This window comes from Pinus tabuliformis, chromosome 5_2, assembly GCF_031772625.1.
Source record: "Pinus tabuliformis cultivar Carrire ecotype Pingquan chromosome 5_2, CPIR1, whole genome shotgun sequence".
In the NCBI taxonomy this organism is placed as follows: Eukaryota; Viridiplantae; Streptophyta; class Pinopsida; order Pinales; family Pinaceae; genus Pinus; species Pinus tabuliformis.
Window position 1 is genome coordinate 501,704,497 of NC_142306.1, and position 13,313 is coordinate 501,717,809.

A 13,313-nucleotide genomic window follows, 5' to 3' on the forward strand; every position below is an offset into this window, starting at 1 on the left:
CCTCTTTGACATATCCCTACAAATATGGGACATTGATAATGAAACTTGGAAGTATAGAGACCTCATTGATGTCTTTGACCAATTATTTCTAAATATTGTTTTTTTCCTACAAGTTAGGGTTATGGTTCTTAGAATTTCATTTCATCAAGTGTGCTTTTCCATTTATTGTAGATAGCATAAAAGTGTGTTCCATTTAGAAACTGTTCTTTCTTTCATTGCAAATATCATAGAATTGGGTGTCATTTCCTTTTCTCCAAATGTATTTTCCATATAAAATAGATTAGTTAACCTTGTCTCTATGCATCTAACCTTGATTTCAAAACTTCCATCCGCAGAAATATCAACAAGATAATATGACAGTGCCTATTGCACAGATAGTTATGACCCCTCTTAAGTTTGTATGAATTCTTGGTTGATAATTAAATGTAATACCCTTGGGAATTGTAGCATTCTCATTGCAATACTAAGGCCCATCACTTTTTTGCATTGTTGTCAAAGAGGCATCAAAGTATGTACTACCTTCTTATTTTGTTGATGTACTCTTTATTTCATTTTATCTCCTACAAAAGGGAAGAAAAAAAACACATTATAATCTCTCTAGAATATATATATATATATATATATATATATATATATATATATATATATATATATATATATATATCTTTTATGCCTCAAATAATTAGAACAAAACATGGAAATTTCTACCAAGAACCACCAATTCCACTAGAAGCTAGTCTTTTTAACCTAATATTGTGAGTCGTTTGCATTGTGCATAGGGGCCTTTGAGGCCCTTTTTGGTGAGAAAGCAAGGATCTTTGCTGACCTTTCAGATGGAGAATAACCCTCACACCCCACCAAAAATATGTTTGAATATAGAAAACCTGAAGTGTTTACATTTCCCATTAGAGAAACAAATGGAGAAGCATGAATGAAAATTATTAACCCATCTATTCTAACACACTTCTATGATTTGATCATAGAGGATATTAACACTTACACATTTTAGTTGATGTTGTATGCATGACTTATGATTACACCACCATCGATGACTAGAATTTCAAGTTGTTTCCTTCCACCTAAAATATTGTAGCCCTCCAATGGTTCATGAGTCGTGAAGGAAATAACATGACCACTTGGGATCAAATGGAACAAGAGTTCAACAACAAATATCGATATTATTATAGAGAAATGGATACCAGAGTGATATATTTAGAATGAATCAAGGATAAAATGAATCTTTGGGAGAATTTGACAAGATATTCTAGCTATGTTATAGAAGGGTACATAATTACAATCTAGACACAAACTCGTTAAAACTAGTACTATTGAGGGGAGTCATAGAAGGTCTAATGGAAAAACTCAACTCGCTAGCCAATAGATATAACTACCAACTCACTTATGATTACATTAAATAGGCATTCAAAAATCATTCAAGAGCCACCATGAAGAGTGCGAAGCCCTACATGAAGCAAATACCGCAGGTTGAAGAAGCTATATGAGGCAGAGGTTATAGGTCACATAAATCTATAGGAAGCTACAAGGTTTGTCATAGGAGTACAATTTGCTACCAGAATAACTCACAGAGTCCCATGTGCATGCTACAAAGGCTTTTCCTCTTTTCCTTCCATAATGTTGTTTTGAATTGGTAAAGGTCTCTTACATGTTTCCTTAAAAGTACCTTCCTAGTTTTAAGTATCTTCTTGTTTTGAGCCATGAAGTAAAAGAAAGGAAAGTCCACTAGGTTTTATCTCCAAAAAATGATGATTGGTATGATAAAAAAATTAGATAAAATTATGTTGCTCCTGCCCATTAAAAAAAACCAAAGTACCTTGCTGCAATAGGAAATGATGTCTCCTATAGAAGCACAAACATAACATTATTTATTTCTTCCTACAAAGAAAAATGGATAAGCGTGGCCAAATTTTTTAGAGTACCTATAAAATTGAATCCCAAAACCTGCTTGTAAGAGTTATGTAAGATAAAATGGGGAGTGGTTTCAAGAGGAGGGAACTTACTGATACTAGTAGAAACCACCAATACCCTGAAATTGTCACCATTTTAGAAAATTGTTTTGGTTGGGATTCTTTGACATGAGTATTTCATGATAATATAGTCATGGAGTTTGAAATGAATCTAAAAAATCCTAAAGGACAAGAATTTCCATTGCATTCAAAGGGTTGGTAATTTATATCAGTGAGGATTCCATTAGTAAAATTACAATTCTCCCCAAGGGGATGCATTGGAACAAGGATGAAAGGCAGGAAGCAATCACTACTAAGAGAGGATTTTTCTTGCCCAATGAGAAGCTTTATGAAGAAAAGAATGGTATAAGGAGATAAATTATACCGAGACCTTGGAATGAAGTGGCCTACCACATTCTTAAGTATATTTTCTATGAAGGTAGACTAAGATAATTTCATGCCTATCAGTTCAAATTGTTATAGCAACTGAGGTTTTAGGCTCACCTTCTAATCAATGGGATACTTAGTATCAGCTTTTTCTTTTTAAAACCCCTCAAGGAAATGATTACGAAGAATGAGGTAAAGCAAAATACTTGGTCCATCTCAACCTGATTAAGTTAATTGTGAGTAATGCATTATAGGACCTGCAACATCCTATCTGTTTGATTGATCTTGTAGACATGGAAAAGTAGGATTTCTTAGAGGTACAAGAAAAACTCAATAAACCAAAGAATGGATCAACCAAGAAAATAAAAGTGAAGGAAGTAGCCATTCCTTCAAAGTAGATAATGATAAACATCCTAAAATAAGAGGAGAAGAAGATTGAATCTACCTTGGTAGACCTTAGGATCCCTACCAAGCCTAAGGTAAGTAGGCCTGCCCAACAATTTTTTCATATAAGAAGGAAAAATACCAAAATTAGTTTTAGTGGGAAACCTAAACCACACTCTGCTACCCCCTTTACAATTGAAGAAACACCTAGTCCTGAAGGGAGGATCTATAGGATGAAGAAGTGAAAATATTACTAGAGCTAGAGGCACAACAACGAAAAATGTTAGTACGACCTGAGATAATAAGGAAGTTAGTCCAACTATAGGAAAATATTGTCCAACTATAGGAGTAGCATGTAAAACTATAGGAATATATTGCAGAGCTAAAGTAGAAAGAAAATCTTGCAAAAAACTATACCCCAATGAAGCCACCTTCCGTCTTCTAATGGCCACTAAAGGTTGAACCCCCTACTGTATGCACATCAGGGAGGATGATCCCTACACACCTAGTTCACCATTTCATGTTGAGCTTAAGGCCGAGGTGAAAACACACAGATGGAGAATAATAGAAAAATATAAAGAGGTGGTTGACATTTCTAAGATGAAGGATGAAGTAGTAAAGGACATTCCTAAGGATAAATGAGGAAATCAAAAGAGAGAAGCCTAAAAAACAAAGACAAATAGCTAAGAAACTAATTGCAACAAGCATAAGATTTGTTGAAGGAAAAATATCTAAAATTTCATCATTGGTGACATCCTTGGGGACTATGGCACACCTCTCCTTAGAATTTATCAGTTGTAGGCAACCTTCAAGGATTTATTCACTATTCCTAAAGGAATAGTGATACAAGTTTTAAATAAACTAGATAACACAAACGGGAAAAATCCAACTACAAGATACTAAAGAGTTCAATAAATTTTGACTAGAATCAATCATGGAAGACAAAGTTAACATGTTTGAGTTCTACATCCACAATCTTGTACTTACTGACATTCACATATGATATCCCAACCTATAGCTAGGAGATGAAAAGCTATTAGCACTAGCATCCGCGCTAAGATGGAAAGAAATTAAGGTAGAGGAAACGAAGAGAACACTGGAGAGGGACTTAAAAGAACCATTTTTTATTAGGCTTGAGCATCCATCCCCATCCATACTTACCACATATCATTCCATCCATGTAGAAGAATTTAAAATAGAGGACATTTGGAAAAAGAGACAAGTAGAATCCATTCTCTATTTTGAGGACACTTTTAGACTATTTGGGGACGAGAGATCACATGTTTTTGAAAGAAGTTGACAACGGTTTTCCCATAGCATGAATATAAGGGAGTATCATTGTCCCAATCAGTGTGAGCAACACCAAAAAGAACCCCTTTGTACAAAAGGATCATCCAAATACTTAGAGTTCATTGGACAGGTCTCAGATTTAGTCCACCTTTATTGTTGGGGCTCCAAGAACATAAAAAATAGGAAGAGGAATCTAGGGAATGGAAGTATATACAAGAGAACATGGGATTGTACCGAATAGGGGTAATCACAACTAGCTCAGATTGGGAAGGATATGAATGAATATGAGTAGGTAAGAGATGAAGAATGAGTTTATATAGGATGAGCAATAGTCCTATTAGGGGGGTATGATGGGCCTCCAAACTATATAAATTACAAGGTGATAAATCAACTCCTAAGCACATAAAAACAATGTTAAACACACTTTTTTCACTTAATGATAAATCTTGATAGATTAATGGGTTCTTAGAGAGCTCAATGTGGTTTTCATATTTGATATAACATCATTTATCACCCTTATATACTTGATGCTCTAAGTCATGGCCTTGGGTATCCCTTTCCCTTTAGACTTGGTCCATTTACTAAAGAACATTATTTTAAATTCCATACATGACTCTACCCTTCAAAAAGCACGTACACACATGGGTCCAGCTATACCCAACTCGCTTATATAATTTAAAATATTAAAAGAATATAAAATCCATAGTTTATGGGCAGGGTTTACAAGTTACGCTGGAAGCCCACCTACAGAAGCTCATGGCCTAAATGTATCCCACTGAAACAACTATTTTGGGGTGATATAAATACACCTCATGGGAAGGCCTAAAGGGGGGAGAAAGATAGGATATTGACATTATATCCAATTAGTCGTTGATCAAGTCTGATTTATGCAAGTGCCTCCTGTACTCCCAACTATAGGAAACCCTTGTTTCCTCATAGAGATGTCCATCTCCTTTATATGGCATCTATGTGTATGCATTTGAAAGAGGATTTTTGAGGTTTGGGATGGACAGATCCGGAGGAAGGTTTCGCTTTGATTCGTGGTTGAATGAGGTTGTATTCTTCCACATTCTTTGCAGTCATTAATAAAGAAGATTTGTCTTGTTCCTAATGTGATGATCTATGTGCTTTAACTCATGTTATGATCTAATTATGTATGATCTCATGTTTTATATTTATATACTTATATGATCTAATGTTCATATCCTGAAAATTCTTTGAATTACTGCTAGTATATATGCTTTTCTGGAGTGATTGTAGGTTTTGAAGGATTGGAGGAAGCAAAGCATTTAGAACCTATGGGAATATCCTCAAACATACGACCTACAGGTACTATCTCTTCATCCCACTTTAGTAGGTTAAGCATTAGGATTGCTTGTTTTATTGATTCTTGTCAGTGTATGCCCTTCGATATGTTGGGCTTCTCAACCCATATCTTAGGGTGTTTTATCCCATAACAGAATTGGCGACTGCGCTGGGCAATACAATATTATATTTCCTTGTTTGGGTTGTTTCTCTCTGGATCTGGGCCTACTTGTTTGGTTTCTTGGTTTTTCTAGTATCTTTGACTTGTTTGCAATCTGGGAAAAATGTACGATATTTTGGATCATGCCTAAATTTTTATTTTTCTTTGCTACCTTTTGTATAGTTTCCTTTTGTATATGTGGTTCTTAATTCACACAGTTGTGTGCACACATGCTTTTTCCCAAATAAACATGTGTATACATGGGTTTACTTGAGTACAATCGCATATACACGCAGGTTTGTCACTGCACAGTTGCATATGCTTGGTTTTGAATGTTATTTTCAAATTCTGAGTCTAGTAAAGGGTTTTGCCCGATTTTTATTGCTTCTGTTTAGTCATTGATTGTCTTGGAGAGTCTCGCTTCTTGCAGATTTTCAGTTTCCTATCTCTCTTTGTGGAAAAACCTAGTCAACCTAGGGTTTTCTTTTTGGTGAAGTGTTAGTTTAGGTGTTTGGGTTCAAGACTTCTCAACGAAGTTCTTCACTGTTCTGAGCTTTTGGAATAGGGAATTGGTCTCAATTCACTTATAACCCAACGTTTACATTGCTTTGCCTTGCTTTCTTGAAAGTTGACATACTTGGTTTTTTTCTAGGTTTTTGAGAAAGTCCTTGCAATCTTGAAAATTTTTCTTGGTCTTCTTGAAATCTTTTTTGTTTGCTGGATATTTTATGTTTCTATTCAAATCAGTTTGTTTAGGTTTGTAGCCTCTTTTCACTTTAAGTCTTATCATGTTAATGATTCCTATGGCTTGTGAAACTTGAGGTTCTTTATGCTTGAATTTGATCTTGAAGTCTTTAGTAGTTTTTGTTTTCTCAAGAACTCTTTTTGCCCTTAAAAAGAAAAAAAGATAAAAAACATATTTTTGAAACCTTTATTTGTCTCTTTAGTTTTTTTTTTGGTCTTCTTATCATTCTAGAGCAAGTGTGAAGTCTTTTCATTAGGTTGAATTTTATTGATTTTGGGAAAAAAATAAATTGATAGAATTTGTTCCTCCTTTTTCTCAAGTTTTGGCCTCTTGATCTCTTTGAGGAACACATTTGCCTGCTTTAAGAGTAATCCTTAGAATCTTGCATTAAGGACTTTTATTTTGCATTAGGATAATTGCATTGTAAGATTTTTTAGTCTTTTTGTAGATTTTGAGTGTGTCAGCATGTGTATTGAAAAAGAAATGAAATTTTTTTCTTTCGTAGTTTGTTTGTAGAACCTTGTAGAAATCTCTCTCATCAAAGAAAAAAGAGCTAAATATGCAAATAGCTAGATTTTCTATTGATTTCTTTTTGCATCAATAACATCATAAGTTTCACTTCCATTTTACCCTTGACTTAAGAAAAATCATTCAAATCAAGCGCTAAAATTAAAATGAACTATAATTTTTTAATTTGTCATAGTTACGTCAATTAGTCTAGGTCATTTAGGACCTTGGAATAGGTGTGTGGAGAGTTAACTCTCCAAGGTCACTCTGAATTTAAACATATAAGTTGATTAGAAGAGTGAAATCTAGTGTTGTTAAGTTTTCCAAGAAAGCTCTTCTCTTCCGGGAGTTAAGCACGAGGGCGAAGGAAGACAGGGAAGAGAGATGCCTCCTCTCCTACTTGTTGGATCTCGACCAAAGACTATTCCGCCTGACTTTTTATATGAACTAGTGACCTAAGTTTCCATTCCTAGGAACCACATAGGTGACTGAATGGGGAAATACCAGTGATACCTGAGGTAGACATTGTATCACTCCCATTAATACTTCTGGAGGTTTCCCTTGTGAAGCTCGGGTACTTGCACCAGGAAAGGATTTTGTCTGGGGGTCAATGACTATTTTTGTTACCTTCGCTGGTAGGCTTGGGCGTAACTATCCCAAACAATCTTTGGAAGGTCCTTTACTTCACTTTCTTGTATTTTGGTATCTATTCCTAATCACCTAGAGCAGAAATACTTGGAAGCTTCTTGATTGATTGTATCTTTAGGAGCATTTCAGTGAGTGCTCTTTGCTCCTAGATTGCCATAGATTTATAATTTTTTGAGTTTTTACAAGTTCTCTCAATAATTAAAAGTGGTTGACCGACTAGTTTGTCTTTCCAAGAGGCTTCGTGGGCTCTCACCTATGAGTACCTTGCCTTCTTCTATAAGGCATAGGAGAAATTCTGTTGGTGATTTTCAATCAGTAGTAGTGAACACATCGAAGATTGATCCTCTACTTTAGGCTATAATTTCACACGGTATACCTAGTGTAAGTTGTTATTTGGAGAGGAACACTCCAGTCCTTTCTAGGGTTCTCTTCCAGTGGGAAGACGAAGTTGAGGCTGAAGAGATTCCTGAGTCCCCTATTATTCCTTCTGCACCTCTTCCTCCCAATTATTAATATGTTCTATTATACGTTGGGACCCCGACTCACAAGCCGGAAAACCCTGGCCTTTATCATCCGTTTTCTTCGATGACCATTGTTGGGAGCATGAATCTATATATGAGTGCTGCTAGTGTGCATACTCCTCTTTCAATTCAAGGAGGAGGTGCTATTCCTATATCTACTATCACTTCTAGTACTACAATATTTGGCTCTACCCCCATTCCATCTTCAAGTGGGGGCACCCAAGATTTTTCTTCCCGCACTAGTTCCTTCCCGTTGGGATGGATTCTAGTGCAATTCCCTCAGTTCCTCTAACCATATCATTTGTTGTTTCCAGAACTATGACTTCTATGGAGAATGTTTCACCCTTTTTCTAGGGTTTTCCTTTTGGAAGTGGTCATATACCTCATTCTTACCCTTCTTTAGGATTGCTCCCTTTTTTCGCACAAGGTTAAGGTTATAATCCTTTTCAAAGTTGGACTAACCATGGTTTTAATGGTTTAGGAGCAAGGAATCAGTTTTCTTTTGGTCAACAAGGGAACATGCCTTACTCCTTCATAAGTACCTTTCAGGGATATTCTCCCTTCACCAATGCATGGAACCCTTACCAAGGAGTCTCCTCTCCTTTTAATACTTTACTTGGGGGAAATTTTCCTGGTTATGGTAACCTTTTGACAAGAGGTGGTCGAACTCCAAATTTTTCTAGACCACAAGGTTTTCCATACATTTTAGTTTCTTCTACGAATAATCCTCTACAACCTAGTGCCTATACAAATCAAGGCTATTCTTTTCAAAACGTTGGGAATCTTACTCATGGTTGGTGGAATTCTCAAGCTCCCCCACGCTTACTATTCCTCGTAACCCTAAATTTTCTAGATCTCTCAAAATTGACAAATGATCCAATCCGATATAATCTGGCTTGGCCTCCGGCTCCAACTAAACTTCCATCGGATATTCCAAAATGTGAAGGAAAGTCTGGGGAGGATCCAGATGACCATATAACAACATTCCATTTATTATGTTCATCTAACTCCCTAATTTATGATTCAACCAGGTTGAGATTGGTCTAATGCACCTTAACTGGAAATGTTTCTAAGATGGTATATAGAGCTTAGTGGGGGTACCTTTGCTTCATTTGGTGCATTGGCTACGATGTTTTTGAACCATTTTTAGTCGCCCATTCAATATGATGTTGGAACTGATCTATTGGCTAGTTTCCAATAAGATAAGGCAACTCACATATCTGGCCATATTCATGAATGGTGAAGAATGAAGAGGCTCACCAAAGCCTATATTCCTAATGAATTCCTTCTCGAATGGTTTTTAAAATATTTATAGTGAGAAAATTCTAAGGATGTATCACTCTCTGGGGTATTCACTGAAGAACAAGCTATCTTTAGAGCCCAATAGTTAGAACCTATATATTCTCAATCTGGGATTCTTGAAAAAAAAAATCCTAATTCTCCTTGATCCAAGATTGATTTATCAAAACTGAAGCCAGGTCCCCATGCCGATAGGATAGTCAGATCGATCAATAACAATTAGCCTAACCTATTAAGTCAATTACAACAATTGTCTTTACAAACTGCTTCTTCGATTCAAGCATCACAATTAGTGCTTATGCCTTCTCAACTGTCAACTATTAATGTTGTCCAAACTTCTAACCCCAAAGGAAATCAATAATCCAATGGGAAGAAAAAGGGACGTGGGAAGAAGAAAGATAAGGATGGGAAGGGTAACGTGAAAAAACCCAGTAATAATACTAGGGAGGGTAAAAAGGAGTCCAAAAAAGAAGTTAAGTTTCCTTGCAAGTTGTACGATGGAGACCATTTAACTCATCTTTGCCCTAAGATTCAAGATGCTTAGTGCTTGTTAGTGCAACTGGGTTTTTCTAGCTCTGAGACTATTATGGCTAACCCTTTTCCCCAAGGGAATAAAATGTTTACTCGCACGAATGATAATACAGGAATCCCCATAGGGGGAAACCAGGAAGGGGAAAATCCATCAAATGTATACATGATAAGTTCTCATGTTGATGTTGCTACAACATCACATGATTATGGTGAACCAGAATCCTCTAAGGCTAAGGCTACTCCTGATGTTCCAGAGCTACTCCATATTGAAAGGTCCATAGTTGAGCCTATACCTCACATGCTGAAAGGCTTTGAAAAACGTTCAACGATTAACACTAATGCCAGGGCTACCCAAAACTACTCCATTATTGAAGATCTGGATCAAAGTCCTTGTATGATGTCTGCGTTAGAGGCACTCCAGTCATGTCCATCACAAAGGAGTCCGTTGCTCACTGCGATCAGGGCAATAGATCTGAAAATCTCTCTTATTGTTACATTTGACATGTAAAATATTAAGAAGAGACTACATTATCACATGGCTTTCCAAATTAAATCTACATATAGAGAGATTAATATATTTCGAACTATAGTTGATGAGGGACCTTCCACATGTGTCATGTTGATTGCATGTTGGAAAGATATCAGATCTCCTCAAGTTGTTCCTTCACCTACTCTCTTGACTGCATTTTATGGTCATTCTCATAGGCCGCATGGAATTATTCCATCCTTTCCTGTCTGTGTTGGGGGTAAGGTGGTCAATATCGAGGTGGAAATAGTCGATGCAAATTTGGATTATAATATTCTATTGGGGCGAAATTGGATTTATGAAATGGATGCCATTGTATCATCATTATTTCATATCCTATTCTTTCCCCCTGAAGGGAGAATTGTTACTATTAATCAGATGGATTATTCTTCAAAAGAATCCAATGAATCCTCTGATTCTTCTATTCCCTTGTTGAAGAATGCTAAGCAGCCTGTTGAGAATTTAGGATTTGGAATGTATTCCTTGTTGATGGGTACTTTTGACCTTCCTTCTCCTATTATTGGAATCAATTCCATTTCATCATCCAAGGCCCCTTCTCGAAGAGAGTTATTCAGAAAATATTATTTTTCACATCGTTGGCCCTTACCATCTTCTACAACCACATTAGAAGAAGGGAAAGTGGGTGGAGTGTCATGTCTCATCTCTGCAGTCAAAATTTCTTATCAATTTATAGTTAATACTAGTGATTATGATCCTACTCCTCTTTCACTGGAGGATTTGGATTGAGATGTGGCTCTAGCTTGGACTCTTGACTCTACTTCTTCTATGGACTACCTTGATACTATTTTACAATCTCAGGAAGAAATCCTAGAAACAGTGACGGGTATAGAAATACCATGGGATGATTTGCATCATCGGTCGTATTTTCTCGCAGACTTGCATGAAGTAGAATCAATTCTTTCTAGCCCTTTATCAACTGGTGGTGTTCAAAGAATTTTAAACCCTTTGACTCCAGCACAATTTTTTCTTGAAGGGTGCATGTCTGTCATTTCAAAAATAGTTCCAGTGAACATCTCTAGGAATCCCAATATAATTGACAATGTTTTCATCAGAGCCAAATGCTCCCCTAAATAAATTCAAATTTATACCAATCTTTTTAAAGAGTTTTGTGATGCGTTTTCTTAGTCTTATGAGGAAATCCCTGGAATTGATCCATCAATAGTCCAACATGAGATCAAGACTTACGCGAATGCGAATCCTATATGGTAAAAGGTTTAGTTGGTAAACCCTTGGAAACTGGTAGCTATCAAAGTCGAGATTGAGAAGCTACTTATGGTAGGTTTCATATACCCCATTCCGTTGACTAAGTGGGTCTCAAATATAGTCCTAGTTGAGGAAAAACAAGGAACAATCCGCGTATGCATAGAATTTAGTGATTTAAATAAGGCTTGTCCAAAAGATAATTTCCCCACACCTTTTATTGATCATATTATCAGTGAATGTGCAGGAAATGAGATTTTCTCCTTCATGGATGGTTTCTCAGGTTATAATCAAATTACTATCCACCCTGAAAATCAGCATAAGGCAATTTTTATCTACCCCTGGGGTACCTTTACATACAAAACGATGCCTTTAGCCTTAAAAATGCCAGAGAAACTTTTCAGTGGGCCATGTCCTATGCTTTCCATGATATTGAACATATCACCAAAGCTTATTTAGATGACCTAGCTACTCATTATCGAAAGAGAATTGATCATCCTCATCATCTCCGATTAATGTTTTAGTGATGTTTTCATTATAAAATCCATTTGAATCTGAATAAATATGTTTTCGCTATCACGTCCAATTGGTTATTTGGATTCATAGTATCTAATGAAGGGATTCACATAGATATTTTCATGGTTGAGGCATTACTTCAATTGCCTCCCCGATCTACCATCCATCAACTTCAAATTCTCCAAGGAAAAGCCAATTTCTTGAGGGGATTTATCATGAATTATGTTGAGATCACAAAGGGATTTATGAGATTTCTGAAAAAACGAGTTCCATTTCTATGGGGTGATTTCACTCAACGTTCATTTGATGCTTTGAAAAAAGCATTAACCTCTGCTCCTTTACTGACTCCACCCGATTATAGCAGGGATTTCCTCTTATATCTTGCTGCGGTAGAATCAACCATCAGTATGGTTTTGGTTTAAGAAGGTGATGATCTCCATGAGCACATGATTTATTATATGTGTTGAGGCTTGGTAGGTCTTGAATTACGATACTCTCCTATAGAAAAAATTGCTTTGGCAACCATTCATGTTGTCCACCAAATTTGAAACTATATTCTGCTTAGAAAAACTTTTGTCTTAGCAGTTGTCAACCAATTTCGGTTTGTTCTTAGTAGTCGAGTGATTGGGGTAAAATATAATAGATGGATTGTTATTTTACAAGAATCTGATCTTGAGTTCTTGTCAGCCAAATCTAAGAAATATTTAGTATTTGCATAATTAATCTCAGAGTTCCCTTGTGAAGAAGAAATGGTTTATGAGGAATCATTCTCGGATGAACATGTTTTATTTATTTCTTCACAAGATCCTTGGTATGGAGATATTATAATATATCTTTAGACTTTGAATTTTCCTCTCACTTTTTCAAAGGATCAGCAAAGAAAAATGCATCACTTAGCTGAAAGTTATGTTATTATCAGTGACACTTTATATCCTTCCGGGGTTGATTCAATCCTTAGATGTTTCTTAACCTTAGAAGAAGCGGAGTGAGTGTTGAATAATTGCCACAATGGATCTTGTGGTGGTAATTTATCTGGGCTTGCGAAAACCCAAAAAATCTTGCGTTCAGGTTATTTTTGGCCTTCGATTTTTAAAGATTGTGTTGAAGCGGTCAAAAAAAGCCATCCTTGTCAAGTTTATACTTGGAAAATGCATGCTAATCCAACTCTGCTCTTTCTTGTTATTATCGTTGGTCCATTAACGAAGTGGCACATTGATTTTACAACTTGTAACCTACCTTTGGCAAAGGGGCATAAGTATATTATTGCAGTTGTCGACTACTTTACTAAGTGGGTCGAAGCTATGCCCAC